The following is a 5,784-nucleotide window of genomic DNA, read 5'->3' as shown; positions in this document are numbered from 1 at the left end:
TTGATCACTATATATCATTTGGCTTGTATAAAGAATTTATCCAGGGACTAGCAGTTAGTGTAATGGCTATGTCACTGAATTCCCATGTAGCCCACCACAGTTCAAGTCCCAGATCTGGTGGCTTAAATTCACACCAGGCACGTATCTGTGTGTGCCCAGGATCCCAAGAGGAGAATGAAGGAGAAGGGATTGCAGCGTGGCCGTCCACCCTGGGGGGTGATTTCTTGCTTTCTATCTCGCTTTCTCTCTTTCTGTTGAGCGCAGGTGCCCTGTATCAAAAACCTCTCCAAAACAAACAAACAAACAAACAAACAAAAGGGTAATAAGCCATTTCTGCATCCCACTAATATCATGCCTCTCTATTTGTTCTCTTGCTATCATCTATACTCTTCCCTTCTACCGCCATGTTCCACACAGTCTCCAGCATCCGTAACTATTTTCACTGCTTTTATACCCTCCAATATGCTCTTGAATCATGAAGAAAAGCACAAGAGAGAACCAAGACTGCCCCAGAGCTAAAGAGGCCCGCGGGACAGGCTGAAAGATAGTGGTGGCTTCAGTCTCTGTGGTTTCTGGTTCTCAGTTCTTGGACATTATAGTTGAACCATCAACATCTAATGGAAGCATCATTCACCATGTTGTATATCCACTTGATATGCCTTTCCTTAGTAGGGATCTACAACACTCCCCAGATAAGCCTACACTTGCCTATCCAGAAAGTAACAGTAGAGCCATATTTTCTTCTCTGAAGAATCTTCAAGATAAGATTCAACACCTAGAACTTCAAAGAATTCAGGCAGAAGAAAGTATGAAAACTGTCTAGAGAAACAATTGAATGTAAGAAAGTGCTGGATGATCAGATACAGGAAAGGGCATATTCAAGGAATGAGGAATCAAAGCACAATCAAGAACTGATGTCTCAGTTGTTAGCTGCAGAAGATAAATGTAATCTTTTAGAAAAATATGGAATACATGCAAAATATGATAAAGCATGCAGAAATGGAGAGGACAGCTGTCTTAGAAACAGGTTTCCCTAGAAATAGAATGACAGCATGATCAGACACATGTTCAGAGCCAACTTAAAAAACTGGATCTTCTTGAACAGGAGTATAACAAACTTACAATGCAGGACATTGCAAGAAAAAAAAATGGAAGAGTTGGAAGCAAAACTCCATGAAGAAGAATAGGAAAGGAAATGTATGCAAGCTAAGGCAGCTGAGTTCCAGACTGGTCTAGAAATAAATAGACTTATCTTTGAAGATAAAGCTACTTCATGTGTTCCCAGTGCAAAAAAAATTAAAAAGGAGGAAAAAAGGAGAAGAAGAAGTCAAAACCACCAGAGAAGAAAGTCCCTAGGAACTATTTCGGCACACAACCACATTATAGATTATGCTTGGGTGATATGCCGTTTGTAGCTGAAAAGTCCACCAGTCCCAGCCATGCCATGGTAGCCAATATTTAGCACGTCTTGCATCTAGTGAAGCAGCATAGTAAATCTTTGTGTAGTGATCAAGGAGTCAACAATGCTCCTTTGCTTTGTGGTAAGATGATTACCAGCAGCTTGCAAAACTTACTCAAGAGTCTCCGACTACTGAACTGAAAGACAACTTAGAGTGCAAACTGGAGGCACTGGTGGGAAGGATGGAGGCAAAAGCCAAGCAAATAACTAAAGTTCAAAAATACCAAGTCCAGCTGGAGAAACAGAAGCTACAGGAGAAGAAGTAATTAAGACGTACCAAAAAAGACTCTTCAGGAAGAAGGAAACCTTGGCAGCCATTTTTCTGGAATCACAAGGACCACAAAAAAGAGTTTCGCCAAACTGAGACCTGGGAAAAAAAAGTAGGAAAAATCTCCAGTTAGGAAGGACATGCAAACCAGACAAAATTCATTGCAAATCACGATTTCAAGTTGGAATTACTGACTGCTACTACCGGGTCATACGTTTTATACAGACAACCTTTACTTCATCAATCAAATGTTGACAATTTACATTCCAGGTCTCATACTTACATTGAAATTAATTAATAGTAGGTTTTAAGGTGCCCAAGCTTAATTACATAGGCTACTTATGTAAAGCACTATGACTTAATGTTAGACCATTTATATGGGAACCAGGAGAGTTCTAAAGCCTGAAAAGCCACACGTACTCTGTTACTTTGAGATGAATTTGTTGTACTGATTTATTGCACTTTGTAAGCAGATTACCAGTGCTTTAGTTGTGTGCATGATTTTTAAAAAATAGTTCTTTGTATACATACAAATAAAATTAGATTTAAATTTTCAAGATATAAGGCTGTCCAATAAGAAGTGTTTACTTGAAAAGCTTCATTTTAAAATTTTCCCCTGGCTTAAAGAATCAAGATGAATTTGTTGTACTGATTTATTGCACTTTGTAAGCAGATTACCAGTGCTTTAGTTGTGTGCATGATTTTTAAAAAATAGTTCTTTGTATACATACAAATAAAATTAGATTTAAATTTTCAAGATATAAGGCTGTCCAATAAGAAGTGTTTACTTGAAAAGCTTCATTTTAAAATTTTCCCCTGGCTTAAAGAATCAATTTCCCCTTTCCAGTACAACCATTAAATATACAATGCTTCACCAATGATGAAGTTTTCTGTATTTAATATTATATATTATATATTTTAGTATTATATAATATATATAATATCCATATATGTTATATATAATATTCACATATATATAATGAGGATTTTTGTTTTGCTTTTCTTATTGGCATTCCAAACATTGACCAGTATTAAATGCACTTATATTACTTTTTAATCTACTATTTTAAAAGGCCAAACCAATCATGAAGTCAAATACCTGTAAAAAATTGTTAAAGTATATTTTAAAGTATAAACAAAGTATTAATGAAATAAATGAGAGTGTGGAATAAATTGAGAATGGAACAGAAAAGGAAAATGATCTGAAGCATGTGATTTGTAGTTTTTAAGTAATACCTTTTTATAATCATGCTGTTCAGTCAAAACATTACGGTTTTTAATCTTAGAGAACCCCTTGAATATATGCTCATTTCAGTATACAATGTAAGTGCAAGATGAACTATACACACACAATTGTCATACAATGTTAAGAGTGCAAATCATAATTTTGAATAGATCAACACATGTTAGTTTTTTATATATTTGCAACAAAGTCAATAAAGCAACTTTTTTTAAGGAAAAAAAATGAGAAAAGATATAGCTGGAGCAAATTCCCAAAAGGGGATTGTTGTAGTCAAGTCAGTGAGAAATAAGAGGACATCCAGACAATAGCCAAATTATTGAAGTTTTATTGTCAACAACTTACAGGAGGATTCATGTCACTCAAAGACCCTGCAGCCCCAAAGTGAGTAAGTGAATGGAGAAGGGTGCTTATAAAGGCAAAAAATCACAGTCATTTCTGGGTTGACGTGATGATTACAGCGGAAAATAAAGAAAGGGTGGAGAGGAAAGGGAGTTGGGTTCCTAGCAAAAGCAGGTACAGGAACCTGATCAAGCAGGTTAATAATTTCTAAGGGCACTCTCCAGACCTTTGTTCAATGGTCCCCATGGCTTTGGGCAGGGGTCTGGTGATTGGTGATTACATTGCTAGGAATAGGAAATATCTAAGCCAAAAGGTTTCTGGCTAGCTAACAAAGACACTAAGACTGTTAATCACTCCGTCTACTGTGGGCAAAAGGAGGAAACAAATCTAACATAAAGTTCAAAGATGGAGGTGCTTCTGCTTCAGAAGGAGAAAAGAGAAAAAATGATTAACAGACCAAAGACTGAAAAGTTCTCTATTTAAAAAAACAAACAAACAAACTGTTTTTATTTATATTAAAAACTTTTAAAACTTTCGACCAGTTATAAAACATATTAAATGCCAAAGCTCACATTATCAATAAGAACAGTTAAAATCTTAATATATGATGGAATGATGGACCCAAAAGTGAAAAACTGTAATCTCAAAGATTTTTCTCCTGCAAAGAATTTAAACGGTTTTACTGTCTAAGCCCAGTTTATTTGTTTGTTTGTTTGTTTCAGAAAGGAGAAACTCAGCACTGTTTCTTCAGTAAAATGAAATAAATATTATTCACAATGATTTATGCCATTTGAGAATAAATAATCCCTACTAAAGTTACACTGTCCCATGAGATGAATGAGAATTTACAAATATTTTTTAAAGAATTATTTTATTTAACTTTATTTATTATCATTATTATTTTCCAGTTTGATCAGAGAGAGACAGAGAGACAGAGAGAGAAGAAGTGAGAAAGCAAGCCACCAGGTCCAAGACTTGAACCATGGTCGGCCATGTGGGAGTCCAGCGCCTTTAACCACCATGCCCCTTGCCGGCCCTGAAAATTTACAAATAATTTTCATGTGAGATTGGAAATGACTTCAGTAGAGCAGGAAAATGACAAAGGGGAAATCTGTTGACTATCAGAGAGAACAGAAATCTTAATTTAAAGACTTACTAAAATTATACATAGAGATTGAAATCAAAGAAATGGAAACTCCAGGCACCCATAAGGAGGACCAAGTTCTACTAGCTCAGAGGCATTGAGGCCTGCAAACAGGACAACTTATTCTGTCCCAGAAAAAATTTGTCCTTTTATAGTCGCCCCCCAAATAATCTTTGCAGGGCCTTCTTTATGTCTTTATTCCTCAGACTGCAGATGAAAGGGTTCAGCATGAGTGTGACCACAGTGTACATCGCTGAAGCTCTTGCACTTCAGTATGAGCTGTGAGTAGCAGCAGAGCTAAGGTACACATCCAGGCCTGTGCAATAAAATAAGGAAACAACTGAGAGGTGAAAGAAACAGGTAGAAAATGCTTTGTGCTTTCCCTGAGCTGATGAGATGGCACGGATAGAGGAAATTATCTTATGATAAGAATAAAGGATCTCAGAGAGGGGACCACCACCCAGTAGCACAGATGTAAAATGCATCACTATGTCATTAATACAAACATCAGAGCAAGCAAGATGGACCAGCTTAGTAAGAGAAGAATAGAAGTGGGAGATTTCCACACGTGTACAGAAGGACAGCAGTAATGCCATTAGGCTATGCAATAATCCATACAAGGCACATAAAGTCCAGGATGCCAGAACTAGTTGTCCATAGAGCCAGGGGTTCATGATGACAGAGTAGTGCAGGGGGTGACAGATGGCCATGTATTGGTCATAGGCCATCATGATCAGGAGAAAGTCATCCAACACTGCGAAGAGAAGGAAAAAGTACAGCTGGGTGTTGCAGCCTGCATAGGTGATGACCTTGCTCTGTGTCTGGATGTTCACCAGCATTTTGGGACAGTGGTGGAGGTGATGCAGATGTCTATGAAGGAGAGGGTGGAGAAGAAGAAGTACATGGGGGTGTGCAGGTGGGAGTCTGAGATGTTGTCCAGGATGATGAGTAGGTTTCCACACACAGCAATCAGGTACATGCAGAGAAAGAGTCCAAATATTATGGTCTGCATTTTTGGTTCCTCTGAAACACCCAGAAGAAGAAATTCTAAAATGTTCGTGTCATTCATTGGTTCCACGGGGTGGCTTTGACTACCAGGAAAGACAAAAATCACATGTTTACTTTGGACACAGCTGAGCTTTCCTGATGTAGTTGTAATGCTGCAATGTATTTCCAGGGAAGACATTAGTTTCTATATTTTAACTGAACTCTATAGATTTCCTGATCCTTAGGACATCCCTAGAAACATTGCTCATTAGTAATTTCTGTCCTACTCTGAGCCTTTTTCCCAAAATATCATCTATTTTACAGTTGTATTAAGGTCACAGCTG

At 37.4% G+C, this 5,784-nt stretch overlaps 2 pseudogenes; one reads left to right on the top strand and one right to left on the bottom strand.

The window, feature by feature from the left end:
* The first annotated feature begins 404 nt into the window (after nucleotides 1-404).
* LOC102501930 (centrosomal protein of 57 kDa pseudogene) lies at nucleotides 405-1,921 on the top strand (annotated as a pseudogene).
* A 2,681-nt stretch (nucleotides 1,922-4,602) lies between these two features.
* Nucleotides 4,603-5,522, bottom strand: LOC102501501 (olfactory receptor 7A10-like; annotated as a pseudogene).
* Nucleotides 5,523-5,784: the final 262 nt, after the last annotated feature.

Source organism: Tupaia chinensis, unplaced genomic scaffold (genome assembly GCF_000334495.1).
Source record: "Tupaia chinensis unplaced genomic scaffold, TupChi_1.0 Scaffold142061_1, whole genome shotgun sequence".
Classification (NCBI taxonomy): domain Eukaryota; kingdom Metazoa; phylum Chordata; class Mammalia; order Scandentia; family Tupaiidae; genus Tupaia; species Tupaia belangeri.
The sequence above is the reverse complement of the archived record's forward strand: the minus strand, read 5'-3'. Positions and strand labels throughout refer to the sequence as shown.